Source organism: Lepus europaeus, chromosome 6, assembly GCF_033115175.1.
Source record: "Lepus europaeus isolate LE1 chromosome 6, mLepTim1.pri, whole genome shotgun sequence".
NCBI classification, from domain to species: domain Eukaryota; kingdom Metazoa; phylum Chordata; class Mammalia; order Lagomorpha; family Leporidae; genus Lepus; species Lepus europaeus.
In genome coordinates, this window is record NC_084832.1 from 58,421,119 (window position 1) to 58,444,671 (window position 23,553).

Consider the following 23,553-nt stretch of genomic DNA (forward strand, 5'->3'; position numbering starts at 1 on the left):
CTGGGAGATCTGGATGAAGTTCCTGGCTCTTGGCTTTAGCCTGGCCCAGTCATCTGGGGAGTGAATTAGCAGACGGAAGATCTCTCTCTCTCTCTCTCTCTCTCTCTCTCTCTGTATATGTGTGTGTAACTCTTTCAAACAAATAAAAAATAAAATCATTTTTAAAAAAACGTGTGTCCTTTTGGGACCGTGAATGTGAGGTGTTTCATGGAAATATTGGCCCTTGGGGTTCACTTGGATCTTCCTTGGTTGTGGGCCTCCAAAGACCAAGCCATATCCATGGCAACCACAGACCGCCCAGCAAAAGAGCAAACACATCCAGACAGAGCACAATAGTTCTGTTTACTGATGGCTGAGATTGTGCAAGCTTTACTGTACATTCCAATGCACAACTCAGGCCAGGACTCCAGCCAGGCCCAAAGCCACAGAAAGGTCGAGAAGTCCTTCTCCCAGCCCTGGGAGTGAGCAAGAGGGGCACTTCCAAGGCTCAGGGTGGTTCTGCAGGAATTTGGGCAAACTGAGGGGGTCTATGGGGGTTCTCACAGCACTGGGGGTGTCCCTGCCTGGCTCCAGCTGTGGACAGCTATCTCTGAGGCCAACCTTGCAGGAACAGCCTCGTGCTGAGGTCCCCTCCAGAGAGAAGCCCTCAGGTCCCAAGAGGCTCCAGAGCATCTAGTTCACATCCCAGGGTTTTGTGATATGCCCTTGACCTCTTCATCAGCAGGCCTTGTTCCGTTTGCATCAGGCTGTTCCGTGTGCCGGAGAAAACCTGGGAAGCACACAAAGCCGAGGGAAGTTCCGTGCACGAGAGCACTCCTTAGCTCTCTGCTGTGCACACAGAGCAAGAGCTCACACAGCTTGTCACCACGTACCAGGCTTGTGTTTGCCTGGATTGAGGTGGCGTGACTGATTTGGAAATCATGCTTTCACTGACTACGCCAGAACAATTCTCTGTTAACTAATACGATGTTTTGACTTTGGGTTTTAGTATGTTTTAGCACAGACATCCAGGGCCAAATTCTTGGATTGAGTGCATCTAAGAGACAAATTGCTCAGTTGATCCAACTGTTTTTCCTGACATAAACCCGTACAGCTAGGGAGTCTGTGTGGCAGGAATGATCCTACCATGTGCTCTCCGCTACCCCGTCCCTCCCCACACACACAAACACACACAGGGACATTTTCAGAGGCATCAACCTTGCAGTGGCCTTTCTTTACTGCTCTCACCTTCAGACTTGGGTAGCTGGGCTCCCCTTCCACGGGGGGGACCGGCAGTATAGGGACAAGGCTGCAGGCAACGAAGCCATGCCATTTCTCCTTACCCAGGAAGATGTGTGTGATCTGTCTTCTCACCCTAAAACAAACTGGGGTACTCTGGGCCTCCCACAGTGAATGCCATTTTGGTCATAGGTGACATTCTTTTAGTAAACCAAGGCTATCTGTCACCATTCACAAAACACTCTTTTCTAGCATTTGAAGACTTTTTAAGTGGCCAGCGTTGTGGCACAGTGCATTAAGCCACAGCCTGCAACACCAGCGCCCACATCAGAGTGCTGGTTCAAGTGCCAGCTGCTCTACTACCAATCCAGTTCCCTTGCAAGCATGTCTGGCCTGGCCCCAGCATTGTGGTCATTTGGGGAAGTGAACCAGCAGATGGAAGATCTCTCTCTCTCTCTCTCATCTCTTATCCTCCTCCTCTCTCTGTAACTCTACCTTTTAAATAAATAAAAAATAAATCTTTTTAAAAAGGGACTGGCGCTGTGGTACAGTAGGTTAATCCTCAGCCTGCAATGCCAATATCCCATATGGACACTAGTTCTAGTCCCAGCTTCTCCTCTTCCGATTCAGCTCCTTGCTGATGGCCTGGGAAAGCAGTGGAAGATGGTCCCACTCCTTGGACCCCTGTACCCACATGGGAGACCTGGAAGAAGCTCCTGGCTCCTGGCTTCAGATCAGCTCAGCTCCAGCCATTGCGGCCATTTGAGGAGTGAACCAGCGGACACCAGAGACCTTTCTCTCTGTCTCTCCCTCTCTCTGTCTGTAATTCTTCCTCTCAAATAAATAATAAATTAAAATCTTTTTAAAAATTATTTTAAAAATAAACCAAAAAAATGCACCTGTGAAAGCAGTAGCGGATAGCCCAAGTACTTGGACCCCTGCCATCCACTTGGGAAACCCATATTGAGTTCTTGGCTTCTAGATTCAGCCTTGCCCAGCCCTGGCCATTGGAGCCATTTGGGAAGTGAACCAAGGATAGAAGATCTCTCACTCTCGCTCACTCGCTCTGTAACTCTGCTTTTCAAATAAATAAAATGGAGCTTATAAAAAAGAAGAACTTTTAAGCAGTCAACCTAGATCTTGTTGGCTCTTCATCCTGCTAACCTCCCTCTTGTCAGAGTTTTGCCTTTCCTGATTATTCTTTTACGGGTGAGAATCAAAGTGGTTTAAAAAAATCTTGAAAAGTAAAATTTGGAATGGCCATTGCTTAGGCAGATGTGGAAGGTCCTGGGGAGATTTATCAAAATGAATTTCTATATTGAGAATCACAATAATTCAGGCTCTTATCTAAGAGTTAGCAAAAACAAGATATTGTCTCAGGCTGGAAAGAGGCCAATGTCAGATACTAAAAATAAAACAATAAAAAGGGAAAATGAAATTGATGCTATATTAGGCTCAGCAAGAATAAAAAACATAGGGGCTGGCATAGCAGGTTAAGGCACTGCTTGAGACACCAGCATCCCATATCAGAGCACTGGTTCGAGTCTCGGCCACTCCACTTCTGATCCAGTTCCATGCTATTGTACCTGGGAAAGCAGCAGATGATGGCCCACGTGGGAGCCTAGGATGGAGTCTCTGGCTCCCAGCTTCAGCCTAGCACAGACCTGGCTATTGTAGGAAGATATTTCTCTTCTTTCTCTCACTCTTCTAATCTCTGTCACTCTGCCTTTCAAATAAATAATAATAATTAATGAGAAGTTTTGATATTTGGAAAGAGCTCTCTACTTTTTAAAAATTATCTTTTGAGGGCAAGAAATAAATGTAAATATTCAGGTGTATCATTGTTCTGTCTCTAAGAAAGTTAGGTCCCCGTGAGTTGACATTCAATTCCATTTCCCTTCTTCTCACGTGGTGCCCCTGCAGGATGGATAGACTCGCAGGAAGGAAGACTCAGCAAGAGCACAGTGTTCTCCTAGGTAAATTAGTCTTGAAATTTAAATGTGTTGAAATTTCTGGTGAGTCCGTAAGTATCTCAAGATAGAAAATTAAAAATGTTAACTGAGGGTGAAGGGGCCAGCGCTGTGGTGTAGCAAGTAAACCAGCACCTGCAGTGCCAGCATCCCATATGGGCGTCAGTTCAAGTCCCGGCTGCTCCACTTCCCATCCAGCTCTCTGCTATGGCCTGGGACAGCAGTGAAAATGGCCCAAGTCCTTGGGCCCCTGCACCATGTGGCAGACCTGGAAGAAGCTCCCAGCTCCTGGCTTCAGATTGGTCCAGCTCCGGCTGTTGCAGCCATTTGGGAAGTGAACCAGCAGATAGAAGACCCTCTCTCTGCACCTCTGATTCTCTGTAATTCTGCCTTTCAAAAAAATAAATAAATAAATCTTTCAAAAATAGATATTTTTTTTAAAAGGATAAGTTTAATTTGGTGCAAAAAATGTTAAAATCCATGCAAACAAGGAATCTTCAAAAAGTTCATGAAAAAAAAAAAGTGAGTTGGGAAAAAACTATTCATGAATTTCAAATGTTTTGGCTCATCTTTTAATTCCATTTTCCCAGGAGCCTTTTGAACTACCTGCCTGCTTCCTTGGTTGCTTAGGTGTAGACGGCTGTCCCGGACCTGGCGTTGAGGCCCAGTGGAGACCCCTATGGTCCCCTATCCCTTTCCTTACCGGTTTCGCCAAAGGCAACATCGGGTGAAACAAGTTCAGCAACCTTGGGGATGTTCTGAGGGATCAAGTGTGCAGCCAATGCGAGATTCTTTTCTAAGTTCGTGTCTTGGAGTCTTTCTCCAGCGCTGCCTGGGCCATAAGCCACTAGCGAGTAAACTGAGCCCGCGACCAGACGCCGAGCAGAAGGCAGGGCACGAGGGGCATTGTTCCTGCCCTGGTTCTGCCCGCCCTGGGTGCTCCTGCTCAACTCAACCTTCCCCGGCGAGATTCCCAAGCAGCTGAAATTTGCAAGGCAGCAGCAGGTCTGCTGGGAGAAGCTTGGCTGCTCGCACTCGCCCTTTTGGAGCACAAAAGCTGGTTTCTCCTTGAAAGTGGTTGCCCAGAGCTCAGCCCTGAATGGAGCCCTTTGCAAATCCTTTGCACTCGGCCTCGGAACCTGAGCTCACGCTCCCTTCCTGGCAAGGACACTGTGGAAAATTCCCTGTGCATAGAGAGCTGGCTCCATCTCCTAGCAATTCTACGAAGTTCTCTCCCTGCAACAGTGAAAACATGGAGCAGTCTAAACATCTCCAAAGCCCCAGGACCTCAAACAAAGAGGACCTCGGGCACGGGTGATGAGAAACACAGTCCCATTGATTGAGCGTGGAGCTCTGATGAGAATTTAAAATAAATCTGGCACAGAAGGTTTAGTCACAGCGATTGCTTCAACTTGGAGCTGGCTGGAACGTTAGCAGCACCCAGACAGTTCCTATTTATTGGCACAGCTGTCGCAGCTCATGTCACCTTTCTTTGGGTTCCGTTTCTTATTAAACCACGATTATACAGAAACAGCTACTAGTTTCAGAGAGAAATAAAGCCAGGCAAGGGAAGGAGAGCAGACAGCCCTGGAGCGCAGCCTCAGCTTTCACACATGACTTGAGGTGATGCTGCCTGTGTGGGACTTTGGGAGAAATTCTGCATTTTCCACAAAGCTCACTTTCTTTATGAAAAAAAAAAATCTGTATATAATGTAATATGATGCAATGGCTATCTGATGAAGTCAATGTGAGGACGGTTAAGCCAGCTAATGACATACAGAGCATGCTGTTGGGTGAACTCCTAGACTTCTTGCCTCCCCTCTCCCCTTGCACCTGTTTCCCTTTTCCTTTCTTCCTCCTCTTGGTGGTGGCTTTGTCTTGTGGTGCCACCATAAGAGTGGCCTTTCTCATTTACTGGGAAACCCTAGGAGGTTCAGGCACATAGCAAAAAGTGGACTGCTGGCCCCTGGGCTACGTCCCACCTCCCATGGTCCCCACCTTGCAGACTGGGGGCAACTAAAATCTTCCCCAAGAAGAGCTCTGATGTGTTTGGGGTTTAAATAAAAACCCTTTGCACCAGAGTTCTTGCCAAGCTGGTGTTTTCTCTGCTGCGCTCACTTGCCATGGAGGCGATGGGGCCAGCAGCCTGAGACTTCACTGTTCCTTTAAAGCAGGTGTCTCTCAGAGGCATCCAGTCAAGCGACTTCTCTCTGGATATTTATACTAAACCATGATAATAAACGCAATCATATTCTCATTTCCAAAGAGTTAAAATAAGGGGTATAAAACTGCATCACATGTCGGCACTGTGGAGTGGTAGGTTAAGCCACCACCTGCAGCACTGGTATCTCATGTGGTCGCTGGTTCGTGTCCCGGCTACTCCACTTCCCATCCAGCTCCCTGCTAATGGCCTGGGTAAGCAGTAGAGGACAGCCCAAGTCTTTGAGCCCCTGTACCCACAGACCCAGAAGAAGCTCTTGGCTCCTAGCTTCAGATGAGCTCAGCTCAGGCCATTTGGGGAGTGAACCAGTGGATGGAAGACCTTTCTCTCTCTCTCTCTCTCTCTCTCTGTCTCTCTCCCTCCCTCCCCCACTCCCTCTTTCTCTCTCTCTCTCTCCCTCTCTCTGTTTATAATTCTGCCTCTCAAATAAATTAATAAATCTTAAAAAAATAAGCCAAACTGCATCACTTGTAATTCTACCAACTAGAAGTGGCCACTGTTAATTTGGTATGTTTCCTTCCAGTTTTTACCAGTGTATTTACTTACATAAACATACTCATGGGAAATACAAAGTTATATTCAAACTATAGATCCAGCTTGGGACCTGCTTTTTTTCATGTCATTAAATGATCTTGCTATAAAGAATACCAGCTGGACAACAACTTGCTGTATGGAGGTACCATTTGTTTGTTCATGCTCTTGTTGCCGATCCTTCTCATTGTTTTGAATGTCTTTAAATGTCAACGATGCTTAAGGAAGAAATCCTTGTTCATAAATCTGTGTTTTTGCCCACCTTGGGCACTTGATGCAGCCAAGATTCAGATTCCTAGAAGTAGAATCACCATGTGAAAGAAAGGAACATGTTTATGGCTCTTCATAGCTGTTAGATGCTAAATGGTTTTCCAGGAAATTTCCACCAATTCTCCTTGCCAGGGTGTCCCCCAGTCACACACACGGAGTGTGCGAGCAGCTAGGAGCCCATGTTCAAGTGCCCAGCTTACACAAGCATTACTGGGTCTTTAGGGATTCAGGGTCTTTGATCCCTCACCTAAAGGAGCAAACTTGGAAGGGATGAAATCACAGCACCCCAGAGCCCCTGCTAGCTCATCCAGGGCCCTCAGCACAAATTTGAAAAAGTCACACCTTCCTCAAGACACTTGACTGCAATCTGCCGGAAAATGCTCGGACTATATTTCAGCCCCGTGGGTTCTGCACTGGGACAGAAGCCCTTCAAGTCCGGCGGGGCCCGCTTGGTGTTCTCAGAATGCCTACCCTTACAGATCTAGAGGTTTCTATACAAAAGTGCGCCTCTGGCACCGCAGGCCAGATAAAGGCCGGAACCACTCACCCGCGCTGGGGCAGCCGTTCGTGCGGTCCCCCTCCTCCCTGGAAATGACAATCGGCTGCTTTCACAGGTGTTCCTGCCTGCACTTCCTGTTCTCCGAGGCTGCTCCATTTAGATAGCCCAGCAGTGCCTCGAGGTGCCAGAGGAGACAAATCTCATTCTCTCTGCCCCACTTCTCTGTCTCTCTGGGGAAGCGTATCATCTTGGGCTTGTCAACACATCATCTCTTTCCCTCACACCCCACCACGGAGCTGTTGCCAAATTCTGATTATTCCTCCTTCATTTCCCTCAGTGCACTGCTCTCTGCCTCCCCTGAATCCATTAACCTCAATGAGGACATTAACAAGCACAGGTTATGGAAAATTACTCCAGCTTCTGATAACTGTCAGATTCACGGCTCTGCAGCAGACTCAATGGACAGGTTGGATGCTTCCAAAAATCTCCTGCCTTGTTCTCCATACAACCCTTCCTCCCAGACTCCCCTATACGAGGGCTTAGAATAAAAGACAGTGCCGGATGGACAGGAACCCAAAGGCAAGATATAGATGCTGGGCTAGCTCGCTGTCTTTGCTAAGTAGACTTAACTAATTTTGTGGGGGAGCCAAGCACAAGTGGGTGCAGCTGATTTGGCCAACACAGCTAAAACCCACCAAGGAGGTTCCCTGATGATGACAACATGAGCACCCCAGGTCCACAGTCAAATGCTATGTGAGCTGGACAAAATCCCAGCAGGCCCCCATTTGGTGCACCCAGCAGCGTCCAACCCCCTATCTTTGCTTTTGAGCTTCCGGGGTAAACCCTAATGCAAGCATCATCCCTCAAACTAACCTGCAGCTCTGATGAGATGAGATGCGATCCCCAGGGTCAGACACACCCCCACGGTCCAGTGTTTCCATTTTAAGGTTCAGAGCACGTCCTGGTAAGGCAGCCAGACACACAGTGTGGCCTCAGCTAAAACCTGCCTCTTCCCAGCCTCTCCTTCCTCCTCTTCTTTAACTTCCCTTAGAAAATCTGGAGGAAAGATGGGAGATTGGCCAGAAACAGCCATGTCCAAGGTTTGTTTCCCTCAAGCCGCTACCCTGAACATTTATCAAGTTTCTGGCCAATAGTTTGTGGTAGTAACCAATCCACACTCCTCCATCTCCATTAAGAAAAAAAAATTAGAATGAAAGGTGGGGTGACAAAGAATTTGGTCTTGGAGCCGGTGCTGTGGCGGAGTGGGTAAAGCCACCACCTGCAGTGCTGGCATCCCTGCCGGTTCGAGTCCCGGCTACTCCACTTCCCATCCAGTTCCCTGCTATGGCCTAGGAAAGCAGTAGAAGATGGCCCAAGTCCTTGGACCCCTGCACCCATGTGAGAGACCCAGAAGAAGCTCCCGCCTCCTGGCTTCAGATCGGTGCAGCTCTAGCCACTGCGGCCATTGGGGAGTGAACCATCGGATGGAAGACCTCTTTCTCTCTGCCTCTCTTCTCTCTGTGTAACTGACTTTCAAATAAATAAATAAAATTTTTAAAACAAACAAATAAAATAAATCTTTAAAAAAAAAGAAGAATTTGCGGCATCTTGGTGCAGCAGATAAAACACCAGCATCCCATATGGGTATCGCTTCAAGCCCTGGTTTGCTCCACTTGTGATCCAGCTCTTTGCCAATGCACCTGGGAAAGCAACAGAATATGGCCCAAGTCCTTAGGACTCTGCCACTCATACGGGAGACCAGGATGGAGTTCACCCCTTGTGTCTGGGGAATGAATGGAAGATAAATAGCTCTCTCTCTCTCTCTCTCTCTTTTTTTTTTTTTTTTTTTTTTTTTGGACAGGCAGAGTGGACAGTAGAGGGAGACAGAGAGAAAGGTCTTCCTTTTTGCCATTGGTTCACCCTCCAATGGCCGCCGCGGTAGGTGCGCTGCAGCCGGCGCACCGCGCCGATCCGATGGCAGGAGCCAGGTGCTTCTCCTGGTCTCCCATGGGATGCAGGGCCCAAGCACTTGGGCCATCCTCCACTGCACTCCCTGGCCACAGCAGAGAGCTGGCCTGGAAGAGGGGCAACTGGGACAGGATCGGTGCCCCGACCGGGACTAGAACCCTGTGTGCCGGCGCCGTAAGGCGGAGGATCTCTCTCTCTCTCTCATTCTACCTTTCAAATAACTAAATCTTTTAATTTATTTATTTATTTATCAGGTAGAGTTACAGACAGTGAGAGGGAGAGACAGAGAGAAAGGTCTTCCTTCCGTTGGTTCACCCCCCAAATGGCTGCTACGGCCATAGCTATGCCAATCCGAAGCCAGGAGCCAGGCGCCTCCTCCTGGTCTCCCATGCGGGTGCAGGCACCCAGGCACTTAGGCCATCCTCCACTGCCTTCCCAGGCCACAGCAGAGAGCAGGACTGGAAGAGAAGCAACCGGGACCAGAACCCGGTGCCCATATGGGATTCTGGCACTGAAGGCAAAGGATTAGCCAAGTGAGCCATGACGCCGGCCCCAAATAACTAAGTCTTTTAAAAAGAAGAAAAAGAAGAAGAACAACAAGAAATTGTTCTTGCTCAAATTGAGGCTCAGCCTTTGTCTGCAACTTCTGGGAAGTCGTCAATGTCAGCAGATGTGTGTCTGTATTTAGGACAAGGGCTGGGAACAAGAGATCTTAATGTGGGGCTGGTCTCCCTTGATGGTCTTGGGGTAGGATGTAGCCACGCCAGGAAAAGCAATCATGTGACTTGGGAAGGGGGTTTTGGGTCCCATGGTCCACTTGGGTCACACAGGGTCACAGGTACACTCTGGCCCACAGTCAACCTGGAGGCCGAGTTCTATCACCTGGACAACCAATCAATCATGCAGACACAATGAAGCCCTAGAAAAACTCTGAGCAGCCAAGTTCCAGTGAGCTGCCTTGGAAAGCAGCACTCTGTATGTCTTGTCGCCCATCAACACCAGCAGGGTGACTGCATCCCCACTGCGTGTGGAGAGAGGGGACACAGAAGTTTACACGTGGCGCCCTTCCAGACTTGGCCCTGGCCGTCTCTCCCTTTGGTTGGTTTCAGCTGTCCCCTTTCCCTGGAGTCCACCATCACTGTATCAGCTTTCCACAAAGGCTGAGTCCCTGTAGCACATATTCAACACTGAGCACGTGTTAGAACATCCCACCCCACCCCAAACTTCAGTTGGCGTCAGAAGTGAGAGAAGTCTTGGGACTGTGCCTGCAACTTTTGCCATGTGGCTAACTCTGATCAAATGGCCTAAGAACAGAATACATGATCTAGGCTAGTCCCTAAGAAAACGTTACCTTATGACAAAGTTGCCAAGCTCTCAAACTGAGCCTGCGGAGTCCATCTCAAGAGACAGGGCAGGCATGTAGTGCCACGGTGACGTCATCACTTGGGATCCCCAAGGTGAATCCCATCTACTGTGGTTCCGCTCCAGCTACTGTGCATCCTGGAAGGCAACAGGTGATGGCTCAAGGACCTGGGTCCCTGCCACCCATGTAGGAGAACCACATAGAGTTCCTGGTCCTGGCTTCAGCCTGGCCAAGCCCCACTGGCTGATGCAGGCATTTGGGGAGTGAACCAGTGGATGGGAGACCTCTCTGCCTTTCAAATAAAGTGAAGTAGGGGGAGGTCTCATTCTCTTACCATAGCATGATTCTTGTTGATCACTGAGGATTGACCAGAAGGCTCTCAAACCTGAAAGATCCAGGGGACAGAGCTCTCCCTGCACTAAAACTTCCAGAGCCTTCCTCTCACAGTGAGAACGAAATCCCGAGTTCATCCTCTATTTATGTGTTTTCAGGCACACAAGTCCCCACAAGGTAAATTCAGATCAATGCCAACACAAAATGAACATATAGAAATGCTTGCTGAAAAAAAGAAAGAATACAAAGAGTACTAAAATGCATATTTTTCCAGCATGATTTTATCTATGGTTTAATGTTTTAAATTTAAAATTTTTTTAAATTTTTTTATTTGACAGGTAGAGATATATATATACAGTGAGAGAGAGACAGAGAGAAAGGTCTTCCTTCCATTGGTTCACCCTTCAAATGACCACCACAGCCGGCGCCGCGCCAATCCGAAGCCAGGAGCCAGGTGCTTCTTCCTGGTCTCCCATGCGGGTGCAGGAGCCCAAGCACCTGGGCCATCCTCCACTGCACTCCCGGGCCACAGCAGAGAGCTGGACTGGAAGAGGAGCAACCAGAACTAGAACCCGGTGCCCACATGGGATGCCGGCGCCGCAGGCAGAGGATTAACCAAGTGAGCCACGGCGCTGGCCCTAACATTTTTAAAAATTGAGATATAAATCAGATACCGTAAAATTCAGTGTTCTCAATTTGGGGAATTTTTAGCCCAATGTTAGGACTATATTAAATCACCACTATTTACATTAAATTGCCATTATTAGTTCCTGTGAGTTAGCTTCAATCCCTCTTTCTCTCTCCTCTTCCACATAGCAGGGATGGAACCGTTGATCAGAAAGGGAGATTGGGAGCCCAAAGCCCCATCACAGGCAGAGCCCAGGGCCACGTGAGGCCGCCGGCTCCTCAGTGCTTCCCAACAGGCCATCTGCTTTCTCAAGTGGGGGGGCCCTAGCAGCTGAGAACAAAGCCAGCCGTGCCCAGGTCCCTTGCTGGCGGGAGCCCCGGGTCCTCCAAAGGTGAGAGTCAATCTGACGTACGGAGAGACGAGAGAAGGGGCCAGTGCTCTGGTGGTGCCATGGCCAGCCACCCCACTCTACTTCCCGGGGAGGGGATACCTAAGCCCATGATTCTCCTAGGCTCAAACTAGTTCCAGTGGCTTTCTGTAACTGGAAACCTCCCTTCCCATTCTGCTCACACACTCCTTCAGCACACACTGACTGAGTTTTACCATGTATAGAGCCCTGCCCTTGGGGCGTGCAGTCCAGTGGAGCCACAGCAAGCATGATCAATGCTATGAGAGAGAAGTATGCCAAGCAAAGCTTCTCACCACTCTCAGGAGGCAGGAGAGACATGGGTAGAAAATGCCATCTTAACTAAGCCCCAACTTCAGAAAGAACGAGAAGAGAGGTGCCCAGAGGAGCCACCATCAGCGGGAGACAAAAGCTACTTCAAGAACATCATGTCTGAGTGGAGCCCTAAGAGATGCAAGAGGCAGGTGTTTGGAACAGAGCGAGTGAGCATTTCTGATACAGGAAAGTTTAAACATAGACCAGAAACATGAAACAGTGTGAAATTAACCAGCATCGATGGTGCGTGAGGTAGGAGCCCGAAATCCTGTGCTGTAACTGGTGGTGGAACATGGATAGGAAAGATAGGACATCTGTGGTCGGGGCAACCAGTGTGGTGCCTACAGCCACAGTCCAGGGAGCAAGACAGTGAACCAGCGCAGTGGCAGGGACAACGGATACGAACACAGGGGAGCACCAGTGAAGGGGAAGGAGTGTTAGGATTTAATGTTGTGATTAGCAGGAGTAGAGGAGAAAGAGAAACTAACGACGATGATGATGATGGCGACGGCCACAACCAGCATCCCTTGGCCTCAGACTGGGCAGAGTATGTTATGTGCATTGTCGCACGTAATCTTCATGACCGTATGCAGGAGTGCCATGATTCCTCCCATTATAGAGTCCCCTGCACAGAGACAACCTGGATGACAGCTAAGGAAAGCAAGGCCTCGGGGCAGAGGAGACTTTGGGAGGAGGAAGAGGTCTCCTTTGCATGTACTGGGCTTCCGTTGCCTGTTTGCCTGGTGCTGAGTTCCCAACTTCCGTTTCAATGCGTCCCGGCCAACCAGAAGTCATCTCACCCACCTTTTCGTAATGCGCACACCACAAGGTACAAAACCCCAGCTTTCTTCACTCAGGATACATTATCCTGACTGCTCCCCCAGCCACCGTGGCTGTCACTCGGCGACAAAAGGAAATTAGATTCACCTGATGAACTTTGTTTTTCACAAAGTGATGTGGGATGATTACCCAATACCCTGTGGTCCTCTAGGTGTTCGCAAATTGATTTTTTGATTATTTGTTCCAGTGATTTTCCACGTATTCAGTGTTTTTCCAAGTCACTCAGCTTTACAATGTGGATGAGTTAACACTCTTATTGGCCTTCCTTTCCTGTGTTCATGTGAAATTTTACTTTTGCAGTTATTCAGAATATTCTTGCTGGCAACAGTACGCATACACACACACACAGAGCTACATGACAATGAACACGATTGCGGTGGGGCATAAATAAGTCTTCTTGCAGAATTCCTTAGAGTGTATGACTGTGTGCAAAGATGGGAAGGCACTGAGAACATATGGTTAGCGCCAAGGCCCCCAGAAAGTTTCGCACTTTCTAGACATAGTTACAGGATGAATTGAAAACAAAATGCAAACACAAAATTTCTACCGTGTTCATGTAGTTGTATTGTGAACCATGACCAAAAGCATAATCCAAAAAAAATTTTAACAGTGTTTCTTTCCTTCCCTGAGGCCAGGATGTGGAAGGAGAGGTGTCTGCCTAGCACACCATGTGGGAATTCAGCGTTTTGGTGGAAGCAATCAGCCAAGGTCTGGCTAGGGTCTGAGGGTCGCCCAAGGGCCCATGTATTGCAATGCAATCCCCACTGTGAGGTTTCAACAGGACCAGGATGGAGACTCCACACGGCTGGTGCTATTGCCAGGCAGTGGCTGCGACTAGACTGGGACATCAGGGTGCAGTCCCGTGACGGAACACCAGGGGCTTGATAAGAGGAGGGAGAGAGACCAGAGGACACACACAGGCACACGCCAAGTCCCGTGCGGCCCTGGGGCTCTGCCAGCAAGAACGCCACGAGGTCCTCGCCAAGGCCAATCAGATGGGGCCACCCCATCTTGGACTTTTGGCCTTGAAAACTGTAACAGAAGCCCCTTCTCTCCGCGGCCTTGAATAGCTCATGAAGGGAATGCAAGACAGATTAAACAGAGTACGCCGCCTGCAACCCAACACTAGGGAATCAGGAACAAAATCCCAGAAGCCAGGGGTAAAGTGAGGAGCACAAGGACCTTTTCAGCTCAGATAGTCCAGGGCTCTAAAGACTAATGGAGGCCAGCACCGCGGCTCACTAGGCTAATCCTCCACCTGCGGTGCAGGCACCCCGGGTTCTAGTCCTGGTTGGGGCGCTGGATTCTGTCCCAGTTGCTCCTCTTCCAGTCCAGCTCTCTGCTGTGGCACGGGAAGGCAGTGGAGGATGGCCCAGGTGCTTGGGCCCTGCACCTGCATGGGAAGACCAGGAGGAAGCACCTGGCTCCTGGCTTCGGATCGGCACAGTGGCCATCTGGGGGGTGAGCCAATGGAAAAAGAAAGACCTTTCTCTCTGTCTCTCTCTCTCACTGTCTAACTCTGTCTGGAAAAAAATTTTAAAAAGTTTGATGGAGAGGATGATGAAGGGAAATGGTGCAAAATGTTTTACAAACATGCAGGGCTATAACAATGCCGAGTACAGCTGAAGTAATCATATCCCTCCAAGTTAAAACCTTTTCATTTTATGAAGTTAAAAGGATCTGATAGGCAGGCATCCCATAAGGATGCCGGTTCGAGTCCTGGCTGCTCCACTTCTGATCCAGCTAACTGCTGTGCCTGGGAAAGCAACAGAAGATGGCCCAAGCCCTTGGGCCCCTGCACCCGCATGGGAGACCTGGAAGAAGCTCCTGGCTCCTGGCTTCAGATCGGCTCAGCTCTGGCCTTCGCGGCCATTTGGGGAGTGAACCAGCGGATGGCAGATCTCTCTCTCTCTCTCTCTCTCTCTCTCTCTGCCTCTCACTGTAACTCTACCTCTCAAATAAATAAATAAAATCTTAAAAAAATAAATAGAAGTATCTGCTTAGCTCTGAGTCCACTAAATATGACAGGCATCTCGAGAAAGCATTTGTCCTATCTGTGAAGCCAAAAATCTATTTTCTGGAAGTATGGAAATTTTATGGAAATAAGTCATTAAAAGGATGAACAGGTTCGACCTGGAACTCACCTGCCGTCTGAAAGGAAGTCTTCAGACAAGGCTGCCCTCCCTGCCCTTGTAGTCCAGGAGACCTCAGGGCTCTATGGTCCCTGCTGGTTCCCTAAATTCTAAGGGGCTCCAAGTGTTCCCTTTATTAAACATTGCTCAGAATGAGTCATCCATTTCGCACAGAGCAAACTGATGATCTGCAGTGACACAGGGCTCAAGGTATTATCTAATAAAACAATAAGGACTGAACCTTAAAGGGTTCAGCGCATAGTAAGTGCTCAATAAATCCGACCTATTGTTACTGTTAGGACTTTCCCTCTCCATTCTGTCCTACGCGGCTCCGTAAACACTGAAGACCTGCTAGTGGAGCGATTCCGCTCCTTTATTAGGAATTGCGAATAAGCATCTATTTAGCTTACGTATTTTTATGAAGGATGACATTTGTTTCTGTGTCTCATAAAATCCCAAAGCTTTTTTTTTTTTTTTTTTTTTTTTTAAAAAGAGAACAGATCCCTAAGCAGGTCCTTTGGAGGCGAAGTCATCGGCACAGCTTGGGAAGGGATCAGAGGCCCCTCCCGGGAGCCCCGCGCCAGAACCAGCGAGGCTCCCGACGCCTGCAGAGAGCAAGGCCTTCCCGGGCTCACCGGGCAAGACCACCACGCCTGCACAGCACCAATGCTTGAAGTCGTTTCAAAAACAGAACGTGGATTGCAAATCAAGTCTTTCGATGGGTTTTGTCCCCGCCTTGTAACTGAATGTCAACCTACTTGTCAAGTTTTTGTGGTTTTTTTTTTTTTCTTTTTTTCACTTGGAAGCCCCCTTCCATACCACTCTGGGTGGAGGGCTCTGACTCTAATAAATCTAATACCTCTCACTTTTAACTGAACACACACACACACACACACAGAATGTGAGCCGTGAGAAAAAGAGCGTCGGCGGCCGCCGCCTCCCCCTCCGTCTTGGCAGTAGCCTAATTTTCTGTTATCCCTCCTTTTCTCCCCCTAAACAAGCTGCTCCACATTCACCGGGCAAGGGGAAACCACGGGGGCGGCCCCTGGGAACGCACGGCTCCGCACGCCGCCCTGCTCCCTGCTGTCGCAGCTCCTAAGGGCAGGTTCTGCTTCGCTTCGGCCCCGTTCTTCCCCGGCTGCTCTGAGATGGGTTTTAAAGCTTTCATCTAATAAAACACCACACCCTATTGGGGGAGACTTTCAATCGGTTTCCACTTTTCTAAAAGACTGGCGTTCCCACACCGGGAGTCGAACCCGGGCCGCCTGGGTGAAAACCAGGAATCCTAACCGCTAGACCATGTGGGAGACGACAGTGATAGGGCCTGCTAGCCTCAACAAATTGAGCTGTTATCACTGGCTTCCGCCCGCTCTATCTCGCCAGCGTCAAACCTACTTGTGCGCCTGCGCCAACTCTGCAGCTGTTTAACCCCTTCCGACTTGCGCGGAGGGAACTCGAATTTCTCTTGGCTACAGTCGCGCTTTTTGTGGCCTCCTGAGCCTCTTGGTCTTAGACGTCAGGCCGACATCGATGTAGTCCCTACATTGTGTGAGTCACTGTAATTCCTCACGAGAGCTTTTGCTAAATGCCAAAAGAATGGCGTTTGCATGTCGGCGCCTCGTGAGGCAGCACGGACCGCGGGGAGCCTCAGAACCGCCGTCCTGGACCTGCGGGTGTCCCCCGTGCCACGGACCCAGGCGGGCCGCGCCCTCTTGGCGGCGGTCAAGGCCGGCCCCAGGCACCGTCCCGTCTCCGGAAAGCTGATCTCTTCCTCTGAAGAAACAGGAACGGGAACGCGGGCCTCCTGGAAGCCTGGACACTCCAGGTTGTGCGGACCGAACGGCCAGAGAGGCCGGACTTGGGCCGCTAAGAGCAGGCGGGGTGGTTCCGAACGTGGAGAAAGCCCCTTCCGGGAGGCCTTCCCGGTGCTTGGAAATTCCTTGTGCTTTCCAACCCCCCTGTGGACTGGAAGCTGCCCATGGCCAGCCCGGCCAGCGGGAGCGGCCCGGACCTTCGCCCTGGGCTCTGTGGGCTCCGGCAGCGGCTGAGGCGAGCGCTGGGGGCCCGGGGTCGTCGCTGTGGCTTCCTTCGGCCGCACGCAGGTGGCTTTGCTGGCAGCGGACACGGGGGACAGGCTCGCTCCGGCCTGGCTCCTCACGTGACCGGGGACCCGAAGGAGGCCACGACGTGCGCTGTGGGGGTCACCGTCCGGAGGGGAGGAGCGAGCGAGGCCGCAGCGGGCACGACCCGACCTCGCACTGGCGTGAGGCCTCCGGCCTGGCAGCGACCCTAGTCCAAGGTGATGAAAATGGCACGCGCTCTGAAGAGCCGGAAGCGTCGACTGCAGACCTGCTGGGTGTGTGAGACGCGTCCGGCGGCTTTGCGCATGCGACTTCACAGTGTTTTAGGTGGGTCTTCCTGTGCTGGCTCTGCCCAGGGTTTCACCTGTTGGGAGACACAGAGATCTCCCATCAGCTGTTCACTCCTGACATGCGCCGCCACAGCTGGGTCCAGGAGGAAGCCAGGAGCTGGAATCATTCCAGATCGCCCACGTGGGTGGCAGGGACCCAAATCAGTGAGCCACCAGGGGCCTTCCAGGGTACACTTCAGCAGGACGCTGGAATTGGAAGCAGAAGCGAGGCAGGGCTCCGACCTAGGTACTCAGACAAGGGATGCAGGTGTCCCAAGCCACATCCCAGCTTTTGTGCCCAACACTTGCACCATTGGTATTTTAGGTGGTGAGCCAGCTGCCTTGCTTTCCAGGCTGTGTGCTATAAGCACGCCAAAGAAAACGCTGCAGACAAAGCCCCTGCGCTCTCACCGGCCGTGGAAGACCCTGGCTCTACGGTTCTCAGTTGGGGGCCCAGAGATTTTATATGTGCTTCTCAGTTTTGTATTTCCATGTGGTGATAATTGATTTTAAAAAAATATCTCACTATGGTAAAAGCTAAAATGTCTAAATGTAACCCATGTGTTGGACAGACCATCCTTAACCTTTAACCAAAATGCAACCTGATTTTGTCTCTCACTATCCCCAAAGTGAAATTTGGTCTATTTTTCCCCCAGCCATCCAATGAAACCTTGAAAACCCTACTGGTCACTTTAAGTAATGAAGTACAGTCTAGGACAATACACTATTCAATAACTCAGTCTTCTAGATAGCCCATACCCAGCTTGGGCATGATGTCAAGTTTCGGAGTAGAGGTTTGCTGGATCAGGTTCCTACCAGCTTGCAAGAGCTGATTGTGGGCTTCTCTTCCCAACTCTGTTCACGGAGATCACTTCTGCAGCTTGAGATGGCCATGCTGGTGTATTTACACCATGGAAATAGGCAAAGGCTAGATGGGGCTTTTTCTCACTGGAGAGCCATGCACTAGTTAGATATTTATTATCAGGTAATCCACTTCTCACTCTTTTCTTTGGCCTTCCTGCCTTAGAGGCTCAAGGGCCTTCCAGATTAGAGTACAGGCGAGGAAAAGGAAAAGGCGACAGAAGTTCTTACTTGGCCAGTGGTGGCGGAAGCTGGCTTCCTGCTTCCTGGGCCTGCCCTTGTTGTAGGGCTAACTTTTTCTCAGTGGTACCCAGTGGGCTCAACAGCAGTTTCTCTGCTGGGGTCCCTTGGACAGGACCTCCCAGCATTTGCCCAGGGCTCAGACTAGTGGCCCTGTTTAACTGCAGATTCCCAGCCCCATCTCCTCAGTGCTTCCGAAGGAAACCTTCTGGGAGTGGGGCCTGGGAATATGAATTTTAGCAAGCATGTCTTCTCCATCCTCCTGAGTGATTCTGATGGCGCTCATGTTTGAGAAATAATTACCTGTGAGTTCCTGTCAATCTCTGTTCCCTGAAGCACTACTTCCACCATTTCCCTTTCCTGCTCAAAAACCTGGGGGAAAAAAATGGCTTCTGGTTGCCTGTTGAGTAAAATCTAAATTGCCTGTCCAAGCCTTCCTTGGCTTTCTCTAGTCCAGCCCTGATATAGCTTGCTAATACTACTCTCCCAGGCCCATTACGTCGATGCCCCATTCCACATCACCCCACCTGCTCATCCCTTTACATCACCTCGCTCTTCTTTCTCTATGTCTGACCCAACTCTAAGGCCAGTCCAGCCCGGTGAAGCTGCCTCTTGGTGCCTCCTGGATACAAGGCATTTCCTTTTCCTCTAAATCCCAAAGCGTGGGCCTTTAAAAAAAATAGTGATGGATGCTTATGCCTTGATACCCTTATTATTTAAGGTACTTAACAGGAAGGTTCATGAATAAAAATCAGATTCCATAATCCCCCTGGGAACTCAGTCCTGCACTCAATCTTTCTGCTAAGTAGTCCTTCCTTTTATCTAACTTAAACACTTCCTGCTGTACTTCTATGTGAAAGCTGCCACCTTTCAACCGCCAGTGTGAACAAAATGTTCCTGGGAGGAAGAAAAAAAAAAAAAAACATGAAGTTTTGAAGTGAAGCCAGACCAGTAAGTGAGCTGCATTTCTTTAGTTCTGAACACACACAGAAAAGCCTTCTTGTTGACACAAGGAGCAGTTATTCCTGTTCCCATGCATCTAAAGCTGATTCTTGCTGGGCAGCTCTCCCACTTCATCCTCCATTTGATACTGGAAAAAGGCCCCACACATATTGTACTTGCCAGGCATCTACATTAGCCGGAGTGATGTGGGGTGTGATTCACGGCCATGTTTGTCAGTCATTTAGGAGTTAGGACGGTTTCCATTTCAGTGGGCCCAGGAGTCATCCTTTAAAAGGGCATTAAAGTAATTGCCAATTAAGTTCCACTCTCCCAAGGAGAGCCCTGGCCAGCACTGACCCAGCCTGGGGCACACAGTTAACCTCGAAGCTCTTTTGGGTAACAACACCTGCCCCTGCTGACCATGCAGGGTGAGTTAATCTTCACGGCCTAAATGGAGGCTCAGTTTCTAAAATTAGGTTGGCTTTCAGGAGGCCACTGGGATAGCAGCTTCCTCAAGGCTTGTTGAGATCATATAACCCTGACCCTCACCCCTCTCCCAAATGTAGCAACCCCCACTTGTCCGATGACTCAGGGCAAACATCCTTGAACTCCCAGCACTGGGTTGGCGCTCGCTGTGTGGGCCTGCCCCACTGATCCTTGCCTGGATAGGTTTTCCTGCGTCCCTCTTCCTGGTAGACTGCAAACTCTTGTGATGGCAGACTCTGGATCCTACTCTGTGGCATGCCTACCTTCTAGCACAGTGCTTGGCACACATAATTATCTAGTGCATGAATCAATGCCTTAAAATATGTTTTCTTCTTTGGGGATCCTTCTGTACGTCACTTTTCCCCCTGAATCAGCAAATAACAAGACAGAACTATTTCTCAGCTGCGTAAAAATATCTCCACAGCATGTATCTTTCTTCACACATGGTCAGCACTCACATAAGTTCGAGTGATCTGTTGATTCATTCATACTGAATTGTTCGGTTGATCAATGTCATGGGGAAAAAAAAGTCATGGGAATACTCTGGTTTCCACTTAGCACCTAAGTGGCAATGGAGAGTCTGAGTCCTGATTTCAGCATTTGAGAAACTGGATTGTAGAACAAGAAATGACGTCACAGCCTCCTAATATCCCTCCCATACTGTCTTTTTGCCCCATTCTTTGCCTTCATCTGGTCTGACACCACAAGATAGGCAGAGCTCTGCCAGACTACCATTGCACCCTCTCCTACCTGCTATTGTCCAGGCCTCTGACCTGGGCTTACTTGTGCTTTTCTTATTTTTTCTGAGAGCTATACTCAGGAATGGTGAGGTGAGGTGCTCCACGGCCTGGCATCTTGAAAACTTGCCCAGCAATGTAGTTTTTTGTTCCATGTTGTAGTTGCTTAAAGATTGAAATTATGGCCCTCAGCGATCCTCAGTTAATTCACTTAGCCCCTTGGATGCTAAGCAGAAACCAACTTGGTTCTTACATGGAAGGTTGAACTATTTTTGATTCATTTCTGGAGTTCTCACCAGTAGTCCTGAGTTGAGCAAACTTTAGAAACTCATTTCTTCTTTCCCTGTGACAGTCTGTCTCAGCTATCATCAGTAGCTCCGTAGGCAGGAATTGTGTCAAGTTCATTGCTCATCATGGCACCCAGTGTGACAATACTTGATATAAAAATAATACTTTTCACATATAGTATTCACTGTCTGCTAGGTGATTCTAGACACATTAAAATATTGATGGTTATCAAAATGACTCAATGAGAGAGGAACTAACATTATTCCTATTTTGTAGATTAGAAAACTGAAATGCAAGTAGGTTAATTAACTTGTTCAAAGTCTGACAACTTATCAATAAAAGAAGCAGAATTCAAATCCAGGTATTTTGCCTCTGGAAAATATTTATCATCATATATGTTAATAATTATAGTAATAATTTATCATCAGATATATTAATAAGTCTGCCTGCACTATTATGAGCATATTACATAAAATAGGGCAGTGATATTGAAAATGATAATGCCTTCAGCAATAATGATTGCATACATTCTGAAGTCTGATGGCATGTTCAGAGGAGAGTGAGGAAGATTGCTACGGGTTCTTCATAGACCAACAAGAATAAATATCTCAGGATCTAGCACTCTATAGAGGCTGACATTGGCACAGTGTTTGCCCCTGGTCCTTCTTCCTCATCAACTATTTTCTTTTGTTTTTCTTAAGATTATTTATTTATTTGAGAGGTCAACTTACAGACAGAGAGATGGATGGAGAGACGGAGAGGTCTTCACTCCCCAAATGGCCACAACAGCCAGAGCTGGGCCAGTCCAAAGCCAGGAGCCAGAAACTTTTTCCAGGTCTTCCATGTGGGTACAGAGGCTCAAGCACTTGGGCCATCTTCTACTACTTTCCCAGGCCACAACAGAGAGCTGGATCCAAAGTGGAGCAGCTGAGACTTGAACTGGCGCCCACATGGGATGCAGGCAATGGTTTTACCCATTATGCCACAATGCCAGCCCAGCCCCAGACCTTTAAGCCACTGTGATTTGGGGAGGGGGCCCTCACTAGAACATGTTGTTCACATCTAAGCAGATGATAGTTCCCTACCACTAAAGATTGCTAAACCGGAGCATCTTTGGAGTCACTTTCAGGACAGTCATTTGATAGAAGGGACTGGAATGTACTACTAAGCACAGGGTAAGCCACTACTGATTAATGGTCCCAGAGGAGCCAAATATCCCCCTTAGCAATCCTTTAAAATTAAAACATTCTTCAGAACATCAGAACAGCACTCTCTCTCATTGCATGTCCTACTGGAGCCTGGGCTCTTCTCGCTCTACCAACGAGGAAACAACCAACAGCGTTTCCTAGTGACCCTCAAAAAGCAGACACTCATCTGCACTGCTGTTAATCTACGTTTTCCTATTTAGTGCCAGTGTGTCTCTGCAGATCCAGATTTTGTTAAATTACAAGGTTCAATCAACCTTTTTTCTCATTGACATCAATACAAATTCTGTTATTCAAGTCTTGCTCTGGCCAGTAACTAAACTTGTCACCATAAAATGAGTACATTTTCCAGATATTACCAATTAGATTTAGAGGGCATCATATTTGCACCCACCTGTTATAGGAATATGACAAAGAGGAGGCAGATCACAAACTCAACAGCCAAAACAAGGTTATTTGGAGACAAATCTGAGAGGGACTCACTACCAGCAAGGGTAGAGTGCCGTTCTTTATACAAAGTTACTTCCTCTTATTGGCCGGTTCTGGGTGGGTTGGCCCTGGTTTGTCTGGGCTCTGGGCCTCTGAGGCAGGGTTGTAATTACTTGCTGACTTGTGCTTCTGTTATATGGGACTGTCCTAAGAAGGTGGTACAGCTAAGAGATGTTCATGCTCATGATCCATTAGCACCACCTGCCCCCAATTCCATAGCCCACGTAGAGATCAAGTTTGAGCTTAATATACTGACGAAGTCTATTTATAGATTATATCTTTAAAATACACATCGGTTTTTAGAATCTTAGGAAAATGCACTGCCCTAAATCTTAGTAGACTAACTTTCTTGACCTCCTATATCAATGTTAAATATGAGGGCATGCCTGATGCCTGACATATAGTAAGCACTCAATAGTTGTACTTGTCATGACTCAGGCAAATAACAGAAATTAATTTGAGCTTATTTATGCAAATTAGGGAATTTATTATAAAAATAACAGAGTACCTCATAGAAATCCACAGGCAGGGAGGCAGCCAACTTTGGAATATGCACCCTGTTCTTGCTTCTCTCTTTCTACAATGGAATCTGATTTATTGCTGCTCATTTAACTACTATGTGCCAGACACAGTGCTTGAGACCAAAACAAAACAGGAAGCACAAAGAGAAAAAAATGTTTGTGGGCTCATCCTGCGGGGCCCACGCTGTTGGGATGGTGGGGCAAGGGCGTTCTTCGACAAGAAGCACCTGAGAGTTTTGGTGAACACATCCAACCGTTTATTAGCAGTTAGGCACAGGTTTTTATAGAGCAGGCAAAGGGGAATAGCTAGCTCAGGGCAGCAACACTACTTCTATAGGATAAATGCAATACTGGCACTGCTATGCTTCTCCAATCAGCTCAAAGGTCATGTAGCCCAGGTATCCTTCCATGTGGTCTTAAGGGTCTGGACCACACCCAGGTGCTGTTTACCTAGTTGACAATTACAAGGCCCTCCAACAGGAAGTGGGGGTGCGGGAAATGTGCTTGGGGTCCCTGCCACCTGCCAGCAGTCAGGTCATGTGTGAGTCTCAGTGTGCTGAGCCTCTGACCGGGGTCTTTCCCAGGAGGTATGGTGTGCCATACCCTCTTAACCTCCTGCGTGAGCTAGGCAGGCAGTCTCCCAGCCGGCACAGGATCACCCACGAATGTTAGTACTGTAA

At 48.7% G+C, this 23,553-nt stretch overlaps 1 non-coding gene across 1 annotated transcript; it reads right to left on the bottom strand.

Moving 5' to 3' along the window:
- Positions 1 to 15,929: 15,929 nt before the first annotated feature.
- On the bottom strand, positions 15,930 to 16,001 carry TRNAE-UUC (transfer RNA glutamic acid (anticodon UUC)). Its single transcript has one exon. It is a non-coding gene; the product is annotated as a tRNA-Glu (tRNA).
- Between the last annotated feature and the right edge of the window lie 7,552 nt (positions 16,002 to 23,553).